The sequence below is a fragment of the Nansenia antarctica genome (genome assembly GCF_963989245.1).
Source record: "Nansenia antarctica genome assembly, chromosome: 13".
Taxonomy (NCBI): Eukaryota; Metazoa; Chordata; class Actinopteri; order Argentiniformes; family Microstomatidae; genus Nansenia; species Nansenia antarctica.
This window is the reverse complement of record NC_137683.1, coordinates 32,587,592-32,602,591: the sequence shown is the minus strand read 5'-3', so window position 1 is coordinate 32,602,591 and position 15,000 is coordinate 32,587,592.

Sequence of the window (15,000 nt, the reverse complement as noted above, 5' to 3'; positions counted from 1 at the left end):
CACCTTAACTACACCTTAACTACACCTTAACTACAGCTTAACTACACCCTAACTACTCCTTAACTACACCTTAACTACACCTTAACTACACCTTAACTACACCTTAACTACACCTTAACTACACCTTAACTACATCTTAACTACACCTGAACTACTCCTTAACTACACCGTAACTACACCTGAACTACACCTTAACTACACCTGAACTACACCTTAACTACACCTTAACTACACCTTAACTACTCCTTAACTACACCTGAACTACACCTTAACTACACCTGAACTACTCCTTAACTACTCCTTAACTACACCTTAACTACACCTTAACTACACCTTAACTACACCTTAACTACACCTTAACTACACCTTAACTACACCTTAACTACACCTTAACTACACCTGAACTACACCTTAACTACTCCTTAACTACACCTTAACTACACCTTAACTACACCTTAACTACTCCTTAACTACACCTGAACTACACCTTAACTACACCTTAACTACACCTTAACTACACCTTAACTACACCTTAACTACACCCTAACTACTCCTTAACTACACCTTAACTACACCTTAACTACACCTTAACTACACCTTAACTACAGCTTAACTACACCCTAACTACTCCTTAACTACACCTTAACTACACCTTAACTACACCTTAACTACACCTTAACTACACCTTAACTACTCCTTAACTACACCTGAACTACACCTTAACTACACCTTAACTACACCTTAACTACACCTTAACTACACCTTAACTACACCTTAACTACACCTTAACTACACCTTAACTACACCTGAACTACACCTTAACTACTCCTTAACTACACCTTAACTACACCTTAACTACACCTTAACTACTCCTTAACTACACCTGAACTACACCTTAACTACACCTTAACTACACCTTAACTACACCTTAACTACACCTTAACTACACCCTAACTACTCCTTAACTACACCTTAACTACACCTTAACTACACCTTAACTACACCTTAACTACAGCTTAACTACACCCTAACTACTCCTTAACTACACCTTAACTACACCTTAACTACACCTTAACTACACCTTAACTACACCTTAACTACACCTTAACTACATCTTAACTACACCTGAACTACTCCTTAACTACACCGTAACTACACCTGAACTACACCTTAACTACACCTGAACTACACCTTAACTACACCTTAACTACACCTTAACTACTCCTTAACTACACCTGAACTACACCTTAACTACACCTGAACTACTCCTTAACTACTCCTTAACTACACCTTAACTACACCTTAACTACACCTTAACTACACCTTAACTACACCTTAACTACACCTTAACTACACCTTAACTACACCTTAACTACACCTGAACTACACCTTAACTACTCCTTAACTACACCTTAACTACACCTTAACTACACCTTAACTACTCCTTAACTACACCTGAACTACACCTTAACTACACCTTAACTACACCTTAACTACACCTTAACTACACCTTAACTACACCCTAACTACTCCTTAACTACACCTTAACTACACCTTAACTACACCTTAACTACACCTTAACTACAGCTTAACTACACCCTAACTACTCCTTAACTACACCTTAACTACACCTTAACTACACCTTAACTACACCTTAACTACACCTTAACTACACCTTAACTACATCTTAACTACACCTGAACTACTCCTTAACTACACCGTAACTACACCTGAACTACACCTTAACTACACCTGAACTACACCTGGACTACACCTGAGGCCCTCATCTCCACCTGAAGGACAGTTGGATTGGGAGGGGCCAGCACGTCTCCGTGGAGACAAAGGGACCTTGTCAACAGACAGACACAATCACAACTCCCAGATGTCCCCGTGGCAACCGACGCCGAGGGCAACCCCCCCCCCCTCTCTGAATGAAGGTTTAGGATAGCACCATTCACTACGTTACTATGCTGTTACTGTGTTATTACTGGGAGGGGATGGCAACCAATGAGGGAGCAGCAGGGGAGAGGGCAGAGTTGCCTAGCAACATCAACCTGGCTGGACAAGAATGTAACTTCTTGTTTTTCTATCTAGACCAAATATGTCTGTGTGTGTGTGTGTGTGTGTGTGTGTGTGTGTGTGTGTGTGTGTGTGTGTGTGTGTCTGTGTGTGTGTGTGTGTGTGTGTGTGTGTCTGTGTCTGTGTGTCTGTGAGTCTCGCTTTTTTCGTCAGTGCCTCTGTGTGTATCGTAGTATGTGTTTGTGTGTGTGTGTGTATCTTAGTATGTGTTTGTGTGTGTGTGTGTGTGTGTGTACCTCCTGTATGTTAACCTGCTGTGTGTTTATCTGCATGTCATTTATATCATTGTGATATTTGTGCTTTTGAGTTTTGGGAGAAATCTATGAAAATGTGCAATAATCAGAATTAAATGATATTCATAAGACTGTGTCCTGTTCTCATGTTCGTGTGTGTGTGTGTGTGTGTGTGTGTGTGTGTGTGTGGGTGTGTCTGTGTGTGTGTGTGTGGGGGTGTGTGATGTGTGTGTGTGTGTGTGTGGGTGTGTAATGTGTGTGTGTGTGTGTGTTTGTATGTGTCAGTGTCTGTGTGTGTGTGTGTGTGTGTGTGACCCTACACCTGTTAAACAGCCCAGCCTGGGGTAGATGTGACCCTACATCTGTTTCCTGACTGTATGTGTAGCTAACTGTCATCTGTCCCCAGACACAGCAGTGCAGCTGTGTAGAACGGCTGTGGCGCAGGAGGTAGAGCCGCCGTCTAATGATCGCAAGGTTGGCAGATCGGCGGTTCGAGCCCCGGCTGGCCACATGTCGAAGTGTCCTTGGGCAAGACACTGAACCCCAAATTGCTCCCAGTGAGCGGGCCGGCCGGCGCCTTGCATGGCAGCTTGCCGCCATTGGTGTGTGAATGTGTGTGTGAATGGGTGAATGAGAGGCCGTTGTAAAGCGCTTTGGATAAAGGCGCTATATAAGTCAGTCTATTTACCATTTACCATTTAGAACAGCCGTGCCTTTTCACCTACTAAGAGCGCCGCCTCTTTAAAATGCTAACCTGCTATTTACACACAACCACCACTATTTGACCGCTTGTAAATTGACCTGCTTCCTACACAGAAAAACTGCAATGTAGCTTTATACTAGCTTATCGGGTCAACTGTCCCCTCGTGGCTGATTAAGTGTTAACAAACAATTCTAGGCCTTTAAAACAGTACAACATTCAATAGCTGTTGATTAGGTTTTCTCCCTTATCTATCCAGCCTCTTTGAACTTAGAGATAGGTGCAGATATAGTCTAGCTATGTCTCACTACAGCGTAGGAACTGCAGCTGTCCAACTAGATAAACTCTGGCTTGCAAAAGGATGACTTGAGACGTAGTCAACTTTACTGGTTGTTTACTGTGGTTCTTCACACCATCTTCTTACAGGCAGAGTGAAAACTGTAACAAGACAGAATAACATGTAAGCAGGTACATTTTCCTAATGTAAATAATAATGTACAAAAACTATATTTTTTACTAGAAACAAATCAAATGCCTTTTTTAATGTAAATATGCTCTTAACATTAAGTATAACTATTATGACATTGCCTCTGTGGCGTGTACAGCGTGGATAGAATGAATAGCTTCAACTGGTTTCCTTAGCAACAACAAACTAACAGGAAGTGAGCTTTGGGAACTAGCGCAACAAACGCTTTTCAAAATAAAAGTCCCTCCAACATTATGCCTTGAAGGCAACACACCAGCAGTTCAGCAATATACAGTTAACAGGTCAAAGGTGTTGGGACACCAGAACATCACACCCATATGTGCTTGTTGAACTTCTCATTCCAGAACCATGGGCATTAATATACATTTACATTTTTACATTTTTACATTTTTGGCATTTAGCAGACGCCTTATTCCAAAGCGACTTACAATCAATACATTTGAATACTAAGCAAGTGAATCATCAGTCCACCATTCGTTGCAGGAAGAGTAATCTAGCTCGGGCCCGGGGCCACTGATAGAAGGAGAAACCTTCTTCTACCACCTTTTTTCTTTTTTTTTTCTTTCTTTTTTTATACTGGAGGAACAGAGAAGCAGTACAAAGGGGGCGATAGAAGTTCTTAGGGACACAGTAGAGGGGAAAGCGGACGTCTTTAGGAGACGTAGTGCTGAGGGGCAGAAGATGTCTCAGGAGGAGCAGTTAAGGTGTAACCTGATATGGAGTTGGTCCCACCTCAAGACTTTCTACTAGATTTTAGAATAACGGTTGCGGGGATTTGCTCCCATTCAGCCACAAGAGCTTTAATGAGGTCGGGCACTGATGTTGGGGGAGAAGGACTGGCTCGCAGTCGGCGTTCCAATTCATCCCAAAGGTGTTGGATGGGGTCGAGGTCAGAGCTCTGTGTGCAGGCCAGGCAAGATCTCCCAGACCAAACTCAGAAACCAGCATGTCATTATGGACCTCACTTTGTGTATAGGGGCGTTGTCATGCTGAAACTGGAAAGGGCCTTCCCCAAACTGCCATAAAGTTGGAATCATACCATTCTCTGCAGCATTAAGACTTCCCTTCACTGGAACTAAGGGGCCCAAACCATGAAAACAGCCCCAGACCAGAATTGTGTGGACATACTTTTGTCCATATAGTGTGTACAGCTTATATTACAAGCTTGACATGTTTGGTATTGTCTTACGTGTGTTGGGGTTAGGGTTAGTTTTGATGTAGGATTATTAATAGGATTATAATATTAGAATATAACTCACTTTGAGGCATTCTGCTGAAACTTCATCCACTGGGCGATGGTCAGCAGGTTTACAAAGTTTGTTCAAAGTCCAGTTGGTTCAAATCCTCCATTCGGGTCACTGGGTACCAATCAATAGATATGGATATTGATTATGGTGGAGGATATTGATGTCTCGTCTCTGTGTTGTGTCATTCCAGTAAAACACCCCTCAACGACACACTCAACAACACAACAGTTGCTTGTTGCCATGTGACCCTCCTGTATAAAAGACGAGCTGAACACAACCTACACACACACTTCACAACCTACACACACACTTCACAACCTACACACACACTTCACAACCTACACACACACTTCACAACCTACACACACACTTCACAACCTACACACACACTTCAACTCCTGTGATTAAGACTCTAACAGGTAAGTCCTCTGCTCACCTACTCTCTCTATGTTAGATATTCTGTCTCACTTAACTATGTTACTGTATCACTTAACTATGGCAAGGCAAGGCAGGTTTATTTGTACAGCACATGTCGTATATCAGGGGCAATTCAAAGTGTTTCACATACAGCATAAAAAAATACATAAAGAGGAGAAAATATTATTTTAAAAAACTGATTACAAAATAAAAGTTAAATTATAAGAATAGATGTACATGAAGGCTTTTAGCTTGGATTTAAATATTTTTAAGGGTTTGGGCCAGTTTGATTTCTTCAGGGAGTTTGTTCCAGGAGCATGCAGCAGCGTGACTGAAAGCTGCTGCACCGTGTTTTGTTTTTACTCTTGGAATGATTAGCTGATGTCTGGTAGTTCCTAGGAGACAATCATCACCATGGTGACGTTGACCATCATTCTTCTTCTCAGTGCCGCCGCTGCCCTGGGCAACACCAGTAAGACAGACACGCTTTACTGCACTCTACACCACTGTCCATCACTTTACTGCACTTTACACCACTGTCCATCGCTTTACTGCACTTTACTGCACTTTACTGCACTTTACACCACTGTCCATCACTGTACATCACTTTACTGCACTTTACACCACTGTCCATCGCTTTACTGCACTTTACACCACTGTCCATCACTTTACTGCACTTTACACCACTGTCCATCACTTTACTGCACTCTACACCACTGTCCATCGCTTTACTGCACTTTACTGCACTTTACTGCACTTTACTGCACTTTACTGCACTCTACACCACTGTCCATCACTTTACTGCACTTTACTGCACTTTACACCACTGTCCATCACTTTGCTACACTTTACTACACTTTACTGCACTTTACTGCACTCTACACCACTGTCCATCACTTTGCTGCACTTTACTGCACTCTACACCACTGTCCATCACTTTACTGCACTTTACACCACTGTACATCACTTTACTGCACTTTACACCACTGTACATCACTTTACTGCACTTTACACCACTGTCCATCACTTTACTGCACTTTACACCACTGTCCATCGCTTTACTGCACTTTACACCACTGTCCATCACTTTACTGCACTTTACTGCACTTTACTGCACTCTACACCACTGTACATCACTTTACTGCACTTTACACCACTGTACATCACTTTACTGCACTTTACACCACTGTACATCGCTTTACTTCAGTCCTGTAAAGTGCAGTAACAGAGACCTCACATTCCTCTGTGTGACATCATCACACACACGTTCACATGACTCACCTGTTCACACACACCAGGCTGTGTTTACCTGCATCTCAGGTCTTCTTCTAACAACTCTCCTTGTCTCAGATCCCTCAGTGGAGCAGCTCCCTCCTTCTGGTAAGGGTTATATCGCCCCCTCTTGGTAAAGGAGTGAAATTGAAGGGTCACTGAAGTCATTGAACCTCTGTCCATCACTGACTGTGCTCTCACACCTCCGCTGTTTCAGAAGCTGTGGTGGAGACCGAGGTGCAACAGCTCCCTCTAGTGGGTGAGTATGTTATTAACGTTTGATAGATACGTGTTAGAGGCAGCAGTGTTAAAACAGGTGTTTAAAAAGTGTAAGAACAGAGTCTTTGCTAACCTGAGCATGTCTTGGTAGAGACCTGGTGTAATAATAATAATAATAATAATAATAATAATAATAATAACTTTATTTGTATAGCGCTTTTCCTGCAAACGTTGCAGCTCAAAGTGCTTTAATCATTATATAATCATCATTTAATTATTTTGTCATTTAAAGGCAATATTAAAAAGATGGGTTTTTAGTCTTGACTTGAACATATTATGTGCTGAGGTTGCATCCCTAATGTAAACTGGCAGTGAGACACAATCTGGAGCATAACATGAGAATGCAGCCTCACCAGACCTCTTCTTTTGTACATGTGGTACACAGAGAAAACCAGTGTCAGAAGACCTGAGAGCTCTATTGGGCTGATATGCTAGCAGAAGACCTGAGAGCTCTATTGGGCTGATATGCTAGCAGAAGACTTTACTGGGCTGATATGCTAGCAGAAGACCTGAGAGCTCTATTGGGCTGATATGCTAGCAGAAGACCTGAGAGCTCTATTGGGCTGATATGCTAGCAGAAGACCTGAGAGCTCTATTGGGCTGATATGCTAGCAGAAGACTTTACTGGGCTGATATGCTAGCAGAAGACCTGAGAGCTCTATTGGGCTGATATGCTAGCAGAAGACCTGAGAGCTCTATTGGGCTGATATGCTAGCAGAAGACCTGAGAGCTCTATTGGGCTGATATGCTAGCAGAAGACCTGAGAGCTCTATTGGGCTGATATGCTAGCAAAAGGTCTGAACATATTCTGGTGCTGTGCCAGTGAGAGCTTTATAAACAAGCAGAAGGATCTTGAAATCTATTCTGAACTTAACAGGAAGCCAGTGTAGAGTCTCTAAAACAGGAGTTATATGAGCTCGTCTGCTTGTTTTGGTTAAAACTCTCGCTGCTGCATTTTGGACTAATTGCAGCTGGCCAATAGCTTTCTTCAGAAGACCAGAAAGGAGACTGTTACAATCGTCCAAACGGGTAATAACAAAAGCATGCATTAACACTTCTGCATCAGCTTGCCGGAGAAAATGTGTAACTTTTGCAATATTCCGTAGAGGACCTGCGTGTAGAGGACATTAATGGGAGCCAGGCAGAGATGTTGGAGGACATTGAGGCTGGACAGGCTGGCTTCAGGAAGAGGAGGAGCGGCGACTGTCCTGCTGACTGGCACAGATACGTCCCCTGGTGCTACAGGTTCAACTCCCCCTCCTCCTGGGCAGAGGCAGAGGTACGGGAACATGACTGTGTTGCTTCAGGTGAAACGTTGTACTTTTACAAAATACCTGAATACATCAACACCTCTATTTACCCTCTCTCTCTCTCCCTCTCCTGCTCTCTCTCTCCCTCTCCTTCTCTCTCTCTCCCTCTCCTGCTCTCTCTCTCTCTCTCTCTCTGTCTCCCTCTCTCTCTCTCTTTCTCTCTCCCTCTGTCTCCCTCTCTCTCTCTTTCTCTCTCCCTATCTCTCTCCCTCTCTCTCTCTCTCTGTCTCTCTCTCTCTGTCTCTCTCTCTCTCCCTCTCCTGCTCTCTCTCTCTCTCTGTGTCTCTCTCCCTCTCCTTCTCTCTCTCTGTCTCTCTCTGTCTCTCTCTCTCTCCCTCTCTCTCTCTCTCTCTCTCTGACTCCCTCTCTCTCCCTCTCTCTCTCTCTCTCTCTGACTCCCTCTCTCTCCCTCCCTCTCTCTCTCACTCCCTCTCCCTCTCCCTCTCTCTGTCTCCCTCTCTCTGTCTCCCTCTCTCTCTCTCTCTGTCTCCCTCTCTCTCTCTTTCTCTCTCCCTCTGTCTCCCTCTCTCTCTTTCTCTCTCCCTATCTCTCTCCTTCTCTCTCTCTCCTTCTCTCTCTCCCTCTCTCTCTCTCTCTCTTTCTGTCTCCCTATCTCTCTCCTTCTCTCTCTCCCTCTCTCTCTCTCTCTCGCTTTCTGTCTCCCTATCTCTCTCCTTCTCTCTCCTTCTCTCTCTCTCTCTCTCTCTCTCCCCCCTCCCTCTCCACCCCTCTCTCTCTCTCCATCTCTCTCTCTCTCTCTCCCCCCCCTCCCTCCCCCCCCTCTCTCTCTCTCTCCCCCACCTCGCTCCCCCCCCCCCTCCCTCTCCCCCCCCCTCCCTCTCCCCCCCTCTCCCTCTCTCTCCTCAGATGAACTGTGTGTCATTAGGGGGGAACCTGGCCTCAGTGCACAGCCAGGTGCAGTACACCTTCCTGCAGAGTGTTGTCCTGGCCCATGCCGGCACAAACCAACGCACCTGGATTGGAGCTCACGATGCTGTCCAGGTAATACATGAATACAGGTTATACATGATAACCTTTAACCTCCGGGTTATACATGATAACCTTTAACCTCCAGGTTAACGTGGAGAGTTAGTCACATGTGACAGTAGGTCTAAACACATTTCTATCTGTGTTTACATTCACATGTTTGGCATTTAGCAGACGCCTTATTCCAAAGCGACTTAGAAAGTTGTATATTGATAAACTAAATATTGATCTAAACTGTTGACCGAGAGAACACTAACATCTTCTGCTGTACATGTGGTACACAGAGAACTGACTGCGCTGGGGATTAGAGTTTTTGCCTCGGGGGATCCAAGGAACGGACTTGAATGAATCATTTAGAGGAGTGAACTGTGGACTTTTTGGTTGGGACTTTTTTTTATTTTTTATTAACTGACAGTGAAAAAAAGAAACACCTTAAAATCCTGTACTCATTGTGAAGGGCCTACATTATAGTTATTGAGAAATTCAGTTTATTCTTATTGCTGAAGGGGTGAAGTGAATTTATTATTCCTTTGAATTTCATTCCTTGTTTCGTTTCATTCATTGTGGGGTTGAAACCCTAAACATTTTCGAATACAGATATTATTTATATTGAGGTTATGGGGTCTGACTTGCCTTTTTGTCTACTGTGCCTATTATCGTTTCATTATTCTATGTTATTCAATGTGATATCTTATTTGTAGCTAGCTCGATCAGCTTTTGTATCTTTTAGATGGTTTACATTTAGACCAATCAGGAGTAGCCCAGGTGTCACGTCGCCAACTGAATGTTTTTGCACATTAATCTGATTTTGGATCAGCGGTTAGAGAGAGATACTATAATGGGCCCTCGGGTCTAGGATCAGATATATTTTAATCAACAAAAATGTTCAGATGTAGATTTTTTTTTAGGTGGAGAAAATATGCATAAATGTAATTCTCAATGTGAACACTAGGGGGCGCCAACTGCCAACTGCCGTCCTGGGACCCCAAATGACGCCCCTGATTTACCGTACTGGAAGACACTTTGATGTTGTTCTGTTTAAACCCTTTTTAGTGCTGGGGGGTAGTAGATGTCTCAGGAGACACAGTGCTGGGGGGTAGTAGATGTCTCAGGAGACACAGTGCTGGGGGGTAGTAGGTGTCTCAGGAGACACAGTGCTGGGGGGTAGTAGATGTCTCAGGAGACACAGTGCTGGGGGGTAGTAGATGTCTCAGGAGACACAGTGCTGGGGGGGTAGTAGATGTCTCAGGAGACACAGTGCTGGGGGGTAGTAGATGTCTCAGGAGGGACAGTACAGGAGGGTAGTAGATGTCTCAGGAGACACAGTGCTGGGGGGTAGTAGATGTCTCTGGAGACACAGTGCTGGGGGGTAGTAGATGTCTCAGGAGACACAGTGCTGGGGGGTAGTAGATGTCTCAGGAGGGACAGTACAGGAGGGTAGTAGATGTCTCAGGAGACACAGTGCTGGGGGGTAGTAGATGTCTCAGGAGACACAGTGCTGGGGGGGTAGTAGATGTCTCAGGAGACACAGTGCTGGGGGGTAGTAGATGTCTCAGGAGGGACAGTACAGGAGGGTAGTAGATGTCTCAGGAGACACAGTGCTGGGGGGTAGTAGATGTCTCTGGAGACACAGTGCTGGGGGGTAGTAGATGTCTCAGGAGACACAGTGCTGGGGGGGTAGTAGATGTCTCAGGAGGGACAGTACAGGAGGGTAGTAGATGTCTCAGGAGACACAGTGCTGGGGGGTAGTAGATGTCTCTGGAGACACAGTGCTGGGGGGTAGTAGATGTCTCAGGAGACACAGTGCTGGGGGGTAGTAGATGTCTCAGGAGACACAGTGCTGGGCGGTAGTAGATGTCTCAGGAGACACAGTGCTGGGGGGTAGTAGATGTCTCAGGAGGGACAGTACAGGGGGTAGTAGATGTCTCAGGAGACACAGTGCTGGGGGGTAGTAGATGTCTCAGGAGACACAGTGCTGGGGGGGTAGTAGGTGTCTCAGGAGACACAGTGCTGGGGGGTAGTAGATGTCTCAGGAGACACAGTGCTGGGGGGGTAGTAGATGTCTCAGGAGACACAGTGCTGAGGGGTAGTAGATGTCTCAGGAGACACAGTGCTGGGGGGTAGTAGATATCTCTGGAGACACAGTGCTGGGGGGTAGTAGATATCTCTGGAGACACAGTGCTGGGGGGTAGTAGATGTCTCAGGAGACACAGTGCTGGGGGGTAGTAGGTGTCTCAGGAGACACAGTGCTGGGGGGTAGTAGATGTCTCTGGAGACACAGTGCTGGGGGGTAGTAGATGTCTCAGGAGACACAGTGCTGAGGGGTAGTAGATGTCTCAGGAGACACAGTGCTGGGGGGTAGTAGGTGTCTCAGGAGACACAGTGCTGGGGGGTAGTAGATGTCTCAGGAGACACAGTGCTGGGGGGTAGTAGATGTCTCAGGAGACACAGTGCTGGGGGGTAGTAGATGTCTCAGGAGACACAGTGCCGGGGGGTAGTAGATGTCTCAGGAGACACAGTGCTGAGGGGGTCATTTCTACCTGTGTAACCTACAGGAGGGGTCATTTCTACCCGTGTGATCTACATGAGGGGTCATTTCTACCCGTGTGACCTACAGGAGGGTGTTTGGATGTGGAGTGACGGCTCCAGGTTTGGCTACACCAACTGGGGTCCGACCCAGCCCAGCAACTATGACCATAAAGACAACGGCGGCACGGAGAACTGCATGGAGATGAACCATGGAGGTACGCTAACGTAGCTAACGCTAACATGGCTAACGCTAACGTAGCTAACGTTATCGTTTATACGCAGGGGTGCACATAACTTTTTGGGGCCAATGCTCAGAGGAGCACCTAGGGATGCTGCTTGGTGCTCCCCGAGCTCGCGAGTCACGACCCGTCCCACAGGATGGATAAAAAAGGGATACATGGATAACTTATATTAGCAAAACAAAATGTATTCATAAATAAAGATGAACGAACAAATTATTGTGTGCAAAACAAAAGAAACAAATGCAAAATCAAATGACTGCTCTTTAAGCATGAAAGTCTGTCAGACTCCTTTAAACACAATGGAATCAACTGACATCTCTTTAAGCACTGCTCTGTTCTGTAAACACTGAAATCAACTTTTCAACAAAAAGTTACAGCCTAAGCATTTATTTATGCTACAAGCTTAATCATCATCATCATCACTGCGCTCTTGACTGCTGTAAATTATCACTGTCCTCAATTTCAACCATGGTAGAGGATGTTGTAGGCTATCACTTTAAATAGCTCATTATTTTGATTGTGCAACAAAGTCTTTTTTTTTTCTTCTAATAGAATTCCCAACCATATTCCCTGGGTCAGGGGTCTAGGTGCGATAATGAAGCTGTAAAACAAACGTCTGAACGTTTGAAAGCTTCAGAGAAAAGAAACGTGTCCCTTGGTGTTGTTTTTCCTTTTAGCGACGAGTCGTTCGGGACTGAATTTTCACGTGGCGGCGAGATAACCGTGCGATACGCGATACGCGGAATGAAAGTAGGCTACGAGTTACGATACTTTCCGAATGTTTTCGTGAGGGGAGTCGCCGTGGTCGTCGTCGGTCGACTGTTGTGATGGATTACTCGTCGGGCCTTCGGCTGAGGGAACGGCAAATAGTTACTTAGTGGGGCTTGCAGTGATTCAGCAGTCAGCAGTTGGATTTTGAGGAAGTAAATTCCTCTCCCAGTGGTTCCAGCTGTTGGTGCGCAAGAGCGCGTTCATGCGGCTGATCTGCCGCGCAGCATGCATTTTGGCGACGCATGCGCACTGGCGCACCAGTTATGTGCACCCCTAGTTTATACGTCCCTCCCTCTCTCTCTCTCTCTCTCTCTCTCTCTCTCTCTCTCTCTCTCTTTCTCTCTCCCTCTCTCACTTTCTCTCTCTCCCTCTCTCACTTTCTCTCTCTCTCCTCCCCTCTCACTTTCTCTCTCTCTCCCTCTCTCTCCCTCTCTCTCCCTCTCTCTCCCTCTTTCTCCCTCTTTCTCCCTCTTTCTCTCTCTTTCTCTCTCTTTCTCTCTCCCTCTCTCTCACTTTCTCTCTCTCTCTCTTTCTCTCTCCCTCTCTCTCATTGTTATTAAAGCAAAATCATACTACATCATGTTTTTGTGCATGTATGAGCATGTCTTAACACTAGAACAGCCATGGGTGGGGTCATTAACACTAGAACAGCCATGGATGGGGTCATTAACACTAGAACAGCCATGGGTGGGGTCATTAACACTAGAACAGCCATGGGTGGGGTCATTAACACTAGAACAGCCATGGATGGGGTCATTAACACTAGAACAGCCATGGGTGGGGTCATTTCACCCTGTGAGTAAACATGTTTTTCATACCTTTGTACTCGATCAAATTTCAGGACCCTCCTTTCATGACTTGTCCTAGATATGTGCGTATCACCCAGTATCCTTACATTTTCTAAATTATCAGGATAAGCCAGTACGAAGCTGTTTTGCAGTTTTTCTGTGTAGGAGGAGGCAGGCTAATTTACAAGACGGCACCAACTAGTGGCCGTTGTGTGTAAGTAGCAGCTTCCCATTGTAAAGACTGTGCTCATGTGACCCCCGAGGCGGCTCTTATAGGAGGTACAATGGCTGTTCTATAGTTGAATACGAGTCAGAAGATTGTATAACGTGTTGCCATGCCAACGACATGCACAGGTACAGGTGTCCAGACCCCCTCCCTCCATGTCACTGATGGTTGTTTTACTTCCTGGTTCCCAGATGGTCACCTCCAGAATGACGTCCCCTGCTCCTGGGCCCGCCCCTCCCTCTGTGCCAGACATATGTGACACCCAGGGTATCCGCGGTGTCTTGAAAAGTATTAAAAGTTGATAAATCAATTTTGGGAAAATCAAGACCCTTAATAAGTATTAAAAAGTCTTATCACGATTTTATGAGGTCTTGAATTTTGTTGGTATTTTTCTGAATTAGACTCTGTCCAAAGAATTTGAGTCCTAAAAACTTTTAGTAAAAGTTCGTGAATTTATAAGTTTTATAAAAAAACAAAGATGAACCGGAAATTCTGTTGTATGATAGTGGTCTAGTCTATTGCAAACTAAAACTGTTAAGTTAAAGGTGTCACTGATGTACAGCTCCAAGTGGCGGTGAGGTCTGGAAGAATATTGACATGGTCTTTAAAAAGTCTTAGAAAGGTATTGAAATTAACCTCAAGATTCCTGTATATACCCTGGACACCAGACAGTCCTTTCATAAACCAGTTGCCTACGACATTTTCATCCATTTTTTTTTAACATATTCTGAAACTACAGATTGTACGTTCAAATCGGAAAGACCACACAACCACACAACCACACGACCACACAACCATACAACCACACAACCTAACGACCACACGACCACACGACCACACAACCACACGACCATACAACCACACAACCTAACGACCACACGACCATACAACCATACAACCACACAACCACACAACCCATACGACCACACGACCATACAACCATACAACCACACAACCTAACGACCACACAACCTAACGACCACACGACCACACGACCACACAACCTAACGACCACACGACCACACGACCATACAACCATACAACCACACAACCTAACGACCACACGACCACACGACCATACAACCATACAACCACACAACCTAACGACCACACGACCATACAACCATACAACCACACAACCTAACGACCACACGACCACACCACCATACAGCCACACAACCCAGGTGGTCTCTCCCTCCCTTCCTCCCTCCCTCACCTCCATGTCCATGTACTTCACACAGCTGGCCACACGGCGGCACCAGAGGGCTGTGTAGGTCTGTCTATAGAACTGTCTGTCTGTCTGCCCTCTCTACCTGTCTGTCTACCATCTCTACCTGTCTGTCTGCCTGTCTGTCTGCCCTCTCTACCTGTCTGTCTGTCTGTCTGCCCTCTCTACCTGTCTGTCTGTCTGCCCTGTCTACCTGTCTCTGTCT